General features: G+C 42.7%; 1 protein-coding gene across 7 annotated transcripts in view; it reads right to left on the reverse strand.

Moving 5' to 3' along the window:
* The window catches only part of ADGRF5 (adhesion G protein-coupled receptor F5), a 101,834-nt gene that overhangs the window by 60,196 nt on the left and 27,072 nt on the right, over nucleotides 1-14,566 (reverse strand). Inside the window, exon 1 of one of the 7 annotated variants that reach the window (XM_077161999.1) lies at nucleotides 6,225-6,523. The exons of the other annotated variants lie outside the window; for them this stretch is intronic. The gene's annotated coding sequence lies outside the window, so the exon portion shown is untranslated. Of the gene's footprint in view, nucleotides 1-6,224; nucleotides 6,524-14,566 lie in introns of those variants that run through there. 7 annotated transcript variants of the gene reach the window in all.

Raw genomic sequence — 14,566 nt, forward strand, 5'->3', positions numbered from 1 at the left:
ACGAATAAGTTCCTAACTCCTAACTTGCAGAAATTTAGATTAAAAACCCTCAAGTGTAACTTTAAGAGTTAGCTTTCGTTTATCTGTATTTTCAACTACAGAGGTGATAAGCCTTATCTTTGCTGACCTTATTTAAATAGGTGATTCATCTCTTGCACATGCAGACCTAGAAGCTAAATATTTACTTAAATCAAAAACGAAACACAATACCAATTAAAAAGCTGCCTTGAAATTTTTTTTTCCTTTGCCTTGAAATGAGGTCCAGCAGCCGCATTGTGTCAGGGATGCTCCGGACCGACAGATTACAGAGGAACTTTTGTTTATACACAATGGGGTCGGGTTTTCCAAAACACACTGCACATGTGCGCAGCCTTGATAACCTTTTATTCTTCTTTCCTCGTTGTAAATCCCTGGAAGATTTTAACCTTTAAGCAGGAGATTACCATCTTTATGAAAACACCAAGTTCCTAACTCTGCTCTTATCTAGGCCATCTTGCTACCTTCATTTACCAGGTGGAAGGGTTTCCCTGAGCCTGTAGAACAATGCCAGGGGTATACCCCAATAGTCCTGTGGTTGCAGCACTGAGCACCGAAGAGCCTGGGCTTGCGTGCAAACCCTGAAGTTCTATCATTCTACCACTCATTAGGTGAAAATGAAACTAGTACTGGGTATATTTTAACTGGCCAATGAGAACCTGTCTCTGGAGACTGTGTTGGAGCAGAGATGTCTTGACCTGCTGTGGGACCAGCTTAAACCATTTCTTTGCTGAATAGTAGGGAGGACTGTAGGAGAGTCCAAGGTGAGGGACTGGATGCCTGAAGCTGTGGCTGACGCAGGGTAGGGGGTTGGAGGACAATTAGATCATGCAGCGGTTTCGAGGTAGTAGGTGTTGACCATGTGGTTTATAAGTATTCTAACACTTTAATAATTGGCAAAGCCATCTTAACCCTTTGCTTTTCCCCCTTCTGCAGCCCTTTTCCTCTCCATCGCCCTTAGATTAGGTATTGCCCATTATTTCACTTCTCTGAAACTTTCATTTCCTTCTCTAGGAACTTTCTTAGACCTTAACAATAATGTGTGTGCTATTCAAAATGGAAAAAAAAGTATTACTCTTTTTTTTTTCCACCCAAAATAACAGTACCCTGAGAAGTTACTGCAGGTCATGATTTTCTCAAACTGGGTGTTCTGGTTTTAGTTTTCACCTCATTATGCAGAGTATTTTACAAACCCAACACTAATGGCGTAATTGAAAAATATAAGGAAAGTCTCACCCTCCCGGGTTTATGGGTGGCATTCAACACCATTTATCACCTCCTTTGGAACTTTGTCTTTTTCCTTTTCTGGTTCTTTGGCTGCCCCAGCTATTGCTTCTTTTCTGCCTCCTTCTATGTCCACCCCTACCCCCCCACCCCCCACAATCTCCAACCGTGGACCCTGGCAAATACCTCTCCTTTGGCTTTGTCTTTTCTCTCTTCACTCTCTGACTCTAAATATTTATTCCTTCTAGCCTCCTATATTCTGGAGCAGCTATAGAGAAAAATCTGAGATGATGTCATGGTAGCCCATGACAAACTCTGGGAATTGTCGTTTAACTACCTGTTGAAGAGTGCTTTGAAAACTATTGCTTTTTCCTTTCTTTGCTTTATATATACGTTATACTATACAATTTTAAAAATGCCAAAAAAAAAACCCACAGGTATCTTGGATACAGATATAAGGGGAGCAGTGACAGCAGCAATACAACTGGTCACAAAATTGTGTTAATGACTCCACTGTTGATAATCTCATAGTTTTTTATTTTCCTCTACCTTGGTTTTGATGTTATCATCTCATACCCAAATCATTGCAGTAATCTCCTGAATGAGTCCTTTCCCTTCCTTCTACCCTGTTCAGTAATGAAACATACCAGAAACTGTTTGATTTTCCTAGGACACTATATTTCATAGATTGTCACTATACCATATTCCTATATCTTAAACATCCTCAAATGCCCAGAGGATATTTGAGCTAATCCACCTGGCGTTCAAGAGTGTCACAATCTATTTTGTTACGTTTCTGTACAATTTGTTTTCCCTAACACTTTTTATAGAACAGAATGACCTACTCGTAAGTTTTTAATTTACCTCCTTTTGAAAATGTCATAAATATTAGTAATAAATATTAGTGGAATGGATTGCGACCTCCCAGTTGTTTTCTCATAATATTCCTGGCAACTGAAATATCAGAGTTTTACTCACCATTTCAGGTCTGGCTAGTTCACCTAGCAAGTGACCACAACTGCTGTTGCTATCATTTATCAGGTATTTCCTGTGTGCCAGGCTTAAGGCTAAGCACCACGCATTTATTAGCTCATTTAATCCTTGCTATCCTATATGGTGTGAACTATAATTATTTCCATTTTACAGATGAAGAAACTGAGGCTTAGATATATTAAATAACTCATTCAGGGTCACATAGCAAGAAGGTAGTTAAATCTGCTGCCAAAATCTGAACTCTTGATTCTTTTTTTTTAATTAAAGAAGTAGTAGGTTCACAGAAAAACCATGCATAAAATAGAGTTCACTTATACCACCCTATTTTTAACACCTTGTTGGTGTGGTACATTTGTTACATTTGACGAAAGTACATTTTTATATTATTCTACTTACTATAGTCCATGGTTTCACTTAGGGTTCACTTGTGTTGTTCAATTTCATGGATTTTTAAAATTTTCTAATCTAGTAACATATATACCACCTAAAAATTTCCCCTTTTTACCACACCCAAATGTGTAATTCAGTGCTGTTAATTATGTGCACAATGTTGTGTTACCATAACCACCATCCATTACCCAAGCTTTTCCATCATCCTAAAGAGAAATGCTGTACATTTTAAGCCTTAACTCCATATTCCCTACCCTCACTTCATCCCTTGGTAACCTATAGTCTAAATTCTGACTCAATGAGTTTGCTTATTATTTAATTATTTCATATCAGTAAGATCATAGAATATTTATCCTTGTATATCTGGCTTATTTCACTCCTCATGATGTCTTCAAGACTCATCCATGTTGTCACATGTATCAGAAATTCATTCCTTTTACAGCTGAATAATATTCTAGTATGTGTTTATACCACATTTTGTTTATCCATTCATTGGTTATGGACACTTGAGTTGCTTCCATTTTTTGGCAATTGTGAACAATGTCATTATAAACATTGGTGTGCAAATATTTGTCCAAGTCCCTGCTTTCAATTCTTTAGGCCATATACTTAGAAGTGGGATAGCCAGGTCATATGGAAATTCTATTCTTAACTTTCTGAGGAAATGTCAAACTGTCTTCCACAGTGGCTGCACCATTTTACATTCCTGACAACAACAGACAAGTTTTCCTATTTCTCTACACTAACCTGTGATTTTTAAAGGTTTTATTTTTCTGGTTACCTTTTGGGAAAAAGGCAAAATTCCTACTATTTTAGCCATCAAGACCAGAGGCATACAGTGTAGACTGAATGCAGAGCTGGTAATTAACTCATTAATTTATGGTGTGCACACAGCCAATGCAGATATTTAACTCAACGGGTCTTCCTAAAACACCTTACTCTGAAGAACTTGCAGGCACTGGAGAAAAAGAGATTAAAAACCTCCTAGTGTTCTTTATAAAGCAGACAAATATTACACCAATGAGCAGTACTAGAATATGGAAAAATACTCTCTAGGGGCACATTTTATGATTTAGTAAGCAACCTGACATTAATGACCCATAATTAAATCAATCTAGAAAGTGGCAGGTCATGCCAATGACAATTGTTGTTATTTTTTTCCCTTTTCCTTAAGATTGTAACACAACGTGTTTAAGATGATGCTAAGTAAAATATATGACCCCCATAATAATTTGGTACTAGAAGACCACATCCTGTTTATCTAGAACATTTAATCTGATTTTATAAAATCCAACAAGTAGCAGGGAGCCAATGTATCTGCAACAAGGTCAGTAAAGTTGTTTCAATTTAAACCCAACAGTCACTGCTCCTGAAAACCCTCTTCATTCTCATGTACAGATGGGTCTGTTCCTCTGATACACAGCAGCAGCCAGAATTCTAATGCATGGTGCTTGCAGCTGCTGGCACATCTGGCTCCATCTGGGCTTCGTGAACAGGTAGGTATTGCTTCTGCTTCTCAATTCAGCCACTTTGATTCTAATGGCCAGGGCTCAATGGTTCTCAACCCTGGCTGCATAATACAATCACATCATAATAATATGCCAGGTCCCTTCCCAGATGCTCTGACGTAACTGGTCTGGGTTAGGGTCTGGACACCTTCTTATTGTGCTCCTAGGCTGGTACTAATTGACAGAGGTGTTAGAAGCTTCCACCATGCAGATAACAGGATCCAGTTGATTACATTAATGCTCTGCTCCATGCAATTTTTATCCTTACATTACTGAGCAAGAGTGGGGCTTGGGTTTCTTCTCATCTCTGTGCCCCAAAAGGATTAATTATGTGGCAGTGGAAAATTATAACCGAGGCAGGTAAATTTAACAGGTACTGGTAGACCGGAAAGTACTACAGGATGTCCAAAATTGGCAGGGCCATGGGGCCCTCTAGTTGGAGGTAAAGGAACCTTGGAAAGGGGCAAGAAAATGCCAAATAGCAACTGAAAGTGCTGTGTAAGTATTCTTGGGGGGAGGAGGGGCATGTTGCTTATTTATACCTTCTTTCCAAACCCTTTCTCAGTGACCCATTTCACCTTGTTCCTAGTGATAGTTTTTTATTCAGTTGTCTTTTACCAATGTATGGGGTAAGAGAAATAGCCACTTTGTTTTTTACAGAAAATTTACAGCAACATTGGAAATAAACCAATCTGTTGAACACGTGAATTATCCGCGGAATAAAAGGGAATCACTTCTAACCACACCCATTTTTCCTAGGTCAACCATCTTTTCTACCATCTATCTGTTTATCTCTGTAGCTATCTATTTCTTTTCCTGTTATTTTTCATTTCTTTTCATTTACAGAAAAAAAGTTATCTTTGATGGTCTTCAAGGGAAAAGTCCAAACCACTAGTTGGCAAATCTAAAAGCTTAATCTGTGGGTGATTGTTATCATTAACTGCCACAGCCAAAACCAAACCCCAAATAATAACAATAAAAATGAGTAAAATCACTTCATACTTCCCTAAGTGCTAGAAGAATGATTCACACCCCTTTGTATCATTTCATTCTGCCACTAGAGGAAGATATTGCTAAGGATCGATACATGAGTCTTGCAATGACAATTTATTGTGCTTCTATGTGCCACTCTTATCCTGGAAGCTGGGAAGAACAGAAAATAAGTCTCTTAACTGGTAAAGAACACAGCAAATTATTGGCAGGATAATCTTTGGGGACGGAAAGGAGAGGGTGTATTGGGAAGTATGGGCTTGATAACCTGTCAGGGATATTCTTTTAAACAAGTATACCTTCATTTATTATTTGTGTAATTCAAAAATGAAAGCCAAATATAAACAATTGCCTGTGAAAGGAAAAACTGAAATATGATGAAGTAGCACAGCCACGTTCTTTACAAAATATAAGAAAACACAGTGTAAGCAAATCACACATCACGGGTCTTTCCCTCTCTCCTAGAATGCTCCAAGAGAGCCTGCCCAGCTCTTAAGCCCCAGGATTTTGACTACTCCTTCACAGCACTGACTACACACCTTTTCCTCTCAGCCACGGGTGGGAGGCTGCAGTTCACGTTTTACGTTCCACTATCACCTTTGTCCCAGGAAAGCCTGAGAAAGCCCCGCACGCTCCTCTGGCTAAGGCTGCAGCCTTCCCCTTCCCCAGCACAGCCGCAGCTTGGTGGCCTGGCCATAGAAATGCTCGAGGCAGGCAGCGGCATATTCATTTATGAATGCTCCAACTTCACGGTACTTCCTGCCTAAGGTACTGGAGAATTCATTTTTTAAAAAAATCATTTTCTTTATTACAGAGAAAACCCTAAAAGGATCTCCACTAGTTGCCTGGTAATTCAGTCTTCCTAAACACAGCCCCATCAACTTGACCAGTAGACGGCACAGTGCTTTTCTTTTGGCTGGACCTCCTTTAAGCTCCCAACATCAATGCAAGCTATATAAAAGAAAATCAGGCAAAGAGGATCCTAACTGGAAGATGCCTTAAAAGGAGTGACTCAGGGACTCAAGTGTCTCTGGGGTCTGGCTACAAAGGGAGACAGACTACAGTAGGAGAAATGCCTGTTACCTGTCCAGCACCGTTGTCCCCGGGCGGCTGCTGCTCTGATCAGATGCCTGAAGCTTCCTGGTTTCCACTACGAGGCCATTTGCCCCACGGCCACCTCTGAGGCCTCACGCCCGGTGGAGGGAGGGCCAGGAGAGATTCATTGCGAGGACTCAGGCAGGACCGGCAGCCCCAGCCGTGCTTCCCTCAGCTGTGGGCCCCTGAGCCTCACAAAGTCATCCCAGAGAGGCTGGCTGCTGTTTGAAAAACAAGAAGTGATTTCCTGGTCCCCTTCCCCGGATGGCGTGTGCAATTTCCCTCACGCCCAGGGGAAGTCCTTCAGACCCTTCTTATCTGGAAACCTCTCCACTGAGTGGACAGACTTGTTTGGCCAATACCTCTAGAGCTTGTTGTCCTTTTTCTGAATTAAAAATCAGAAAAAAAAAAAAAAAACAGAGCAAAGCAAAAAAGGGGTTAGAGCTATAGAACAGTATAGGACAAAGTTTAAATCTTTGAATGATGCCACTAAATTAGACTGAGACTTCAGAGTGGAGGGAAGATCAAAACTGCCGATGAGCCTCATCTCTGGCAGTGCCAAGAGGTCAGAGAATCCAAGAATCACGGGACGGTGAGAGGATATTTAAAAAGTCATTTAGTCCTGGCCCTGGACTATAGAATAGGCTGTATTTCAAACATACCACATTAAGGGCATGTCTAGTTCTCCAAGTTTTCCAGGAAAACTCTGTGAATATTTGTGCATCAAACTACAAATTCTGCAAGGCTTGCAATATCATCTCAATAACATTGATATTTGCAGATAAGGAAATTCATGGAAAAGGGCCAGTTGCAGGCTAACAGCTTGTTGTGTATAAAGATAAGTTATAATCATTGAGTTTTTGAGCTGGAAGTGACCCTACCCATTTTCATTTTACAAGTGAGGAAACTGAGGCCTAAGGAGAAACAGTGACTTGCCCAGGGTCAGAACACACATGGGAAGTAACAGATTATGATCCTGCAGTCCTTAAACGTCAGTGTAGGGAATGCAGTTCAGCTGTCTACTCTAGAACCCAACTCACACAAGGTTTGATAAATGAGGCTTGGCCTGGAGCCCAGGGATCTGCGATTTCAATTAAGTGCTCCAGGTGAGTTGGATGCAGGCAGTCCCAAGTCTGCGCTTGGTTGAAACCGTCATAGGGTCAGAGCAAGGATGGCTGGGTCAGACTAAGGAATTTAAATCCTAGTCCCACCCATGTGTATTTATGTGGTGTCATATTGTACACATTACTTAATCTCACCAAGACTCAGTTTTCATTATCTGTGAAAATGGGATAATAACATCATTGTTATTATAGGCTCAGGTGCAAAGCCTGGCATATGGGAAGGGTTGGAGAGCTGTGAGTTAGTATCCTGAGACCTGGGCTCTGATGTCCCCAAGCTCATCAGTCTGCTCCAGTCTGGCTCCCTTTCTCTTTAGCAACCGCCCCCCCCCCCCCACCTTCCTTCTTGCCAAGGTTATTGCCCTTGGCCATGTACCAATAGTACTCAAGCTTGAGACGAATGTTAAATATTTTAGTAAAAAAGAAGATGAACATTCAGAATATTAGCATTTTACTTCTGGGTACTGATTTTCAATCATATTCTTCAGCCTGTTCTCTGCCATCAATGGAAGACATTGGTGCCTGCACTTCCTCTTTGCTGCCAGCCCAGGTCCTACTGTGGAGTTAACCTCAGCAAGGCCATGGGCTCAGGGAAGGCAGCACCCTCCCTAGCGCTAGGGGGTGAGTCGTGATTGGTTTAAAGCAGGGGGATCTCAGTCCCTTTGCCTGACATTGGTTGACGCTTGGACATGTGATCAGTTTTGGATGCACATTATCCTGGATTTCCTGGTAGTTGCACAATAAATGTTCATATTATTTAACCCAGTTCTCACTGGGTTTCCTGGCACTTGTAGCTAAAAGTCACTATAGTGAAGTGGTGAATTATCATGAAAAGTAAGTCTTGTGATTTTATATAAAAGTAAATGGGGCAGGCAGGCCGTGGTGGCTCAGCAGGCAGAGTTCTCACCCACCATGCCGGAGGCCCAGGTTTGATTCCCAGTACCTGCCCATGCAAAAAAATAGAAGTAAATGGTCTAAGAAAACTAGGAAGAATATTAAAACTCATACACACAAAACTAAAACCAAACATCTTTATCAATAAATATGAGGTATGGAAAAGCACCGGGTTCTTAAAAACCCAATATAGTCTGGGGTTGAGAGTATGGATTCTAGACCTTCAGCTCCTAGCTCTGTGGGATCTTGACAGGTGATTTAAACACTCTGTGCCTCAGTTTCCTCATGGTAAAATTTGAGTTGTTGTGAAGACAAAAAGAGTTGATACATGTGAAAATTCTTTAGTGTGTGGCATATAGTAAGACCTATAGTAAGACCTGTGAAAGTGTTGGCTCTGGCTATTCTTTCAGTAAAAAGATATTTTGTTGTTGTAATAGTTGCATGTATGGATTTGGTACTGTCTTTGCTTTTGCTTTCACTAGCTTTGCTCCAGGCTCAGCACCAATGGGGACACTGAAGGTGCCTCCAAAATATATATCTATTGTAAGATTTAGTTCCTCTGGGGACAACCTGAGTGGATTGTATAAATGTAGACGAATGATGCTGACTGCACTGGGAGAAATGAAGAAACATAGGAAGAAATTGGACAGTAACATGGTGGTAAAGATCCAAAAAGACTTTGAGAGCTGATGGCTCTGGAAAGTTACTACAAGGTGGAACTAAATGTGGAAGAAATGTTATGTGGCAGAGTTAGCCTATTCCAGGAGAAAGGGAACCACACAAGATCTTGATACTACTAAAACAACGTGTAGGAATTTGAGGTGGCTACATTTTGCCTTAAGAAGCATCCCCACTGTCAGAGTGAGCTCATGGGTAAATGCCTTTTTAAAAACTGCCCTCTGTCTTTTTTCCTGCTTGTGTTTGGGTTGTTAGGTGCAGTTAGCTCTCTGACATGGAATGGGGCGTGGTCAAGCTGTCTGTCCCTTTCCTTCCTTAAGGAGCAATTTTTCTCACCCACAGTCCCCTGTTTGTTGCTAAGAACACTCTGTGCTTGCTGCACTCACTTTACAATGAAAACAAAGACAAACAGAAAAATGGAACCACCATATGGTCTCGGCTGCAACCCAGAATTGCTAATGTGGAGACCTTGCCTTGTTGCAGTTACAGTTGAACTTGGCTGTGACAGAGACCCTTCTCCTGAATTTTAAAGTGTTGGAGTTGGTGGCTGGTTGAAATCAAACTTTGACCAGGCTGCAGATGTAGAGCCAGAGTAATTAATTCACCAGGTGTGTTATCTATATTTACATTAGTATCCAGATGTTTCTTATGACTTCAGGGTCATAAGTAAGAGCTCTTACTTTCTCCAGGAGAATGTTGGCACCAAATACAAATGCGTTTTTCTACATGGTCCATGTTGCTTTACTCTTATGCCTTTCTCCCTTCTTCATCTAACTGATTTTTAACCTCCCTGTAAGTTATTTCTTTTAGGACCCTCTTAATCCTCCAAGCTTGAGCCAAGTATTCTCCCTGCCAGGTAGATGTCTTTTTACACTTAGTTCAGCGCATTTAAGTTATCAGTTTATCGCATTGATCTTCTCCTCTTAAAAGTAAGTACTTTAAAGGAAGGGATTGATCTTATCTATTCTTTGTCCATCACCTGGTATAGTGCTGGCATACAATAAATGATCAATAAGAGCAAGCAAAACTAAACTGTTCCATTTTAGTTTTCATCTTTGGTTCCTTCTCTTAATATTGAGATGTCCCATGGCTCAGTCTTGGAACTCTTCTCTATCAACACTCATTCCTCAGGAAATTTCCACCAGTTCCATAGTTTAAATCTTAATAACTTCCAAATTTATTATTGTTAGAAAGACAGCCATACTTGAAAGAGAACAAAGCTCATCCAATTGTGGGGAAGAAAAATTTATTCACGATCTTGAAAGAACAGCCACTCAACCAAAAACTTATGGCTGGCACCCTAAGCAACCAAAAACACTAGTACTTATTCTGTAAGCCTAGCACACAGGTCCCTCCCCTGTTTCTCCACTGATTGGATACTCCAGAGGTTATAGCCTATCTGAGCAGCTTAACTATTTCAAATTTCTGACTAAGAATCCCCGCTTTTGATTACACTTTACATTCTAGTGGCCCTGGTCATCATTTACTTAAACTTGTTTTTATCCATATAAGGATTTGGCATCAAGTCTAGGCTTGCATCAGAGGCCCTCTCCTTTCCCTGCCTGCAAGACTGGTTTGAGCTGTCTCGCAGCCCTTTGTTTAGTGAGTTCTGTTTCTCTCATCCTGCACCATCTTGTGTAAAAGCTAAACTTAATTTTATTCTTACACAGACCTCTTACCTGAACTCTTGAAACATATATTCAACTGCCTACTTGGCATCTCCACCTGGTCATTCAATAGGATCTCAAATGTCCCATGTCCAAAACTAGACTCCTGAGTTTCCCTCCCAGATTAGCTATTCCAACAGTCTTCCCCATCTTAGAAAGGGTATCTCCATCCTTCCAGGTTACTGAGGTCAAAACCCCAAGGATTGGACTTGTGTTCTCTCTTTCATATTTTATATTTAATTTGTCATCAAATTATGTTCACTCTAGCTTCAAAATATATGCTTAATCTGGCTATTTCTTACTCCTTCCATTACTATCATTTTCTTCTAAGCCATCATTCTCTCTCAACAAGACAATTATAATTGTCTCTGGTCTGCAGGCTTCTACTCTTGCCCCTTGCACACTGTTCTCAAGACTGCAATTAGACTGACCTTTATAAAACATAAGTTATGTAATGGCCATCTATGCTCAAGCCCCTCCAGTGACCCTTATTTCATTGAGTCAAAGCCAAAGTTCTTTCAATGGCTTATGAAGCCTACACTCTCCACACTCCTACTTCCCCATCATTTCTTGCCTGGATTCTTCTCCGACTTCTCCCCCACTTACTCTCTAACCACACTGGCCTCCTCGAATGTGAGGCTGCTTCCATCTCAAAGTCTTAGCACTTGCAATTCTCCCTGTCTGAAAAGTTCTTTGCCCAGATCCTCATGACTCACTCCCTCACTTCATCCATGCCTTTGCCCCAACATCACTTTCTTAGTAAAGCCTTTGTTGACCAACATTTCGACCCTCCCAAACCCCCTTCCTTGATTAATTTTTTTCTATGTCACTTATCACCACTAATGCACTCTATTTACTTTATTTACTGGCTGCCTCTACCTTCCATCCCCTCACAATGTCAGCTCCCTGATGGCAGAGCTGCTTCTTAAACCGAGGCACCCACTGTATCTCAGCACCCAGAACAGTACTCAGCATATAATGGATGTGCAATAAATATCTGTTGAACACCTGACAGGTTGAATAGATGCTAACCCAGAAGTGTCTTAATGCACTCTACTTTCCAGAATTATTTCCACAGTCTGCTACTAGAGAAGACTATCTGAAAGTGTAACGCACAAGAACTGTATTAATACCACAGCCCTGGGGGAAACACTGAGACACAAAAGTATATAATGGCTCAACTTGCAAAACACTCCTGCCTCCACATCCTCTCAGGGTAAACTCTATGTTTTTTAATCCACATCAGATGTCAGTAACCCTTTTGATCCAAAATGGCCCAGGGTCAGCTTTCTTTTGGTAGTTCAATATCGAGGTCAGGAAAATTGTCCTCCGACACTGCCTGCCTTTATTTGTTTATTATATTATATAATATACAAATGGTCTTGGGGAATATGGTGGAATAGAATAGGTCAAGTTCACCCCTGCTCCAAGGGACAGCTAGAGAAGGGGCAAGAAGGCAACTGAGATGGTGATCCCAGGGTGTAAGTGACCTGGGAGGGTCTCCTGCAGCACATAGGGAGACCCTGGTTGCAAAAATTGAGAAACGGAGACACAGAGAACCAGAGACCGTCCAGCTGATACAAACAGCCTAAAGCGAAGCCCACAGCCCTCAGGAGTGCATAGACAGGGAGATCGGGAATAGAAACTAAGCCAAGCCGCGTTCCTTGAAAGCATTCACTGGAGCAGGCCCATGACCTGTGACTCACCCACACCCCATGCGCCTGAACCCTGTCACCTGCCTCCCCCGCCTCCTCCCCCGCACTCCAAGAGCCCCTGCCCCACCACCCAACCTCTTGCGCATACCATACCACTCCACACCGCTGTCCCCACACCCCCGACCCGAGTGCCCACATGCCTGCCCCAGCCCAACCCATTTTCCTGCGCAAATGCAGTCTTGTCCTGCCCCTCCTTAGACCCCTCTCCCCCTCCCTGCCCTTGCAGGCTGTCGCCAGAGCATTAAGGCTGCAGGCGCTCACCTTCATACCCAAGCTACACCCGCCCCCAACCCATACACTTGTGCAATCCCACCCTGCCCCTCCCCAAGCTCTGCACACATGAACATCAGCTGACAGCCCTACCAGATCTGTGCACACGCACAGTCCCCAGTCACACCCCTAGCTCTGGGCAAGCACTGACCTGCACAGCCAGGCCATACCCACCCCCACCCCATGCAAGGGCAACCCGACTGCTGCTCCTGAGCTCTGCACATGTGCATGTAAGGGCCCCACCCCCTAGATCAGCACATACCAAGGCGCCACCCTCCAGACCCCACTCGCACAGCCACATCCTCCCCCACCACTGAGTACCCATGCATTTGTGCACTGACTTCTTGACCTCTGCACCCCAAACCCTGCCCCACAAAGGTGCACACTTGCCCCAACCCCTGGCACAAGTGCCCTGCTCCCATACCTGGCAGGTGATCACGGGCGATCTGTGCTGCATAGCCCCCACCTTGCACACAGGTGCATGCCTGCTCCAACCCATTCTACACATTCGCACCTGCACCGGGGCACTGCCCACCTGACGCCATCCTCCCAAACCCACGTCCCCCAACCCCAGTGACCTGTATCCACTTCTACACACTCCCACATCAGCATCCAGGGCCCTCTGGACCCACCCCCTGCTCAAGGACACACCCACAGCCTGTCGCCCACACACCCATTCAGCTTCCCATCTACCACCCACCGCACTCTGTCTGTGTGTACCCCATGCTGCACCCTGCTCCTGCACTCCAAGGTCTGTCCGAGCTACACCCCCATACCCTCGGCTCCCACACTGCACCTCCACAACTCCGCAACCTGCACTCCATGCTCACAGGCACCAGAGTAAGTATCCCCAACCTGTGCCTATACCTGTGCTGCAATGCATCAGTGACCCACTCCACGCCCTGCTTCTTGCTCCACATCCATCTCACAAATACAAAGCTTTAAACTACTGAACGAAATCAACTTACAAAGTAAACCTATCAATATATTTACATGCCTGGAAGACAAAAGAAGATCACTAAGCATATCATGATGCAGACAGATATAGCCCAGCCTAATGACCAAACTAAAACACTGGAGGAGACACAGACTTTGGAACAACTAATAAAAGATGCTCATTAACCCTACTAAATAAAATAAACGGAATGGTTAATGACATAAAGGAGATCCAGAAGACACTAGAAGAGCATAAAGAGGAATTTGAAAGAATAAACAGAAAAATAGCAGATATCACAGAGATCAAAGATGCTGTGAACCAAATCAAAAATATACCTGAGACACACAACAGAATTGAAGAAGCAGAAGAAAGAATAAGCAATCTAGAGGATAGGACAACTGATTTAGAACACTCAAAATAACAAATGGCAAAAAAAAAAAAAAATAGAAAAATTTGAGTTGGATCTCAGGGAAATGATGGACAAAACAAAGTGCACAAATATAAGAATCATTGATGTCCCAAAAGCAGAAGAGAAGGATAAAGAGTTAGGAAGATTAGTTGAGGATATAATGGGAGAAAACTCCGCAACCCTTACAAATGGTCTTATTCCTATCTTTTGAGTGTATATCTTGGCAGAGCCTCTGCTAACTGTAGTTGGCCATATTTGTGCTTGGTTGTGGCCTCTGTTTTTATTTGCACTTGCTGTTACTGAACCCATTCCACCATGGTAGGCAGGAGTAATTGCTCCTTCTTCGTGTACAAATCTTTCAGATACTTATGTTATTTTACTATGGAAGATCCTAAAGCTTCCATCTTTTGAGCCAATTGGATACAGTTGACAATTCCATTTCACCTGGCTCTTATGCCCTCTGGTGATGGCCTAGATTTGGTCAGAAATCCCAAACATACTCCAGTTGGGGCTCTACTTCCAGTACTACTTTCCCTGCCTTTGCCTGGAAGAGGGAGAGACAGTGTATGAGGAAAGTGGAGGTAGATTAGACCACAGAGGTGTCATCACCAGCCCTCTCCTGATCCCTGTTGACCTTTT

This window comes from Tamandua tetradactyla, chromosome 5, assembly GCF_023851605.1.
Source record: "Tamandua tetradactyla isolate mTamTet1 chromosome 5, mTamTet1.pri, whole genome shotgun sequence".
In the NCBI taxonomy this organism is placed as follows: Eukaryota; Metazoa; Chordata; class Mammalia; order Pilosa; family Myrmecophagidae; genus Tamandua; species Tamandua tetradactyla.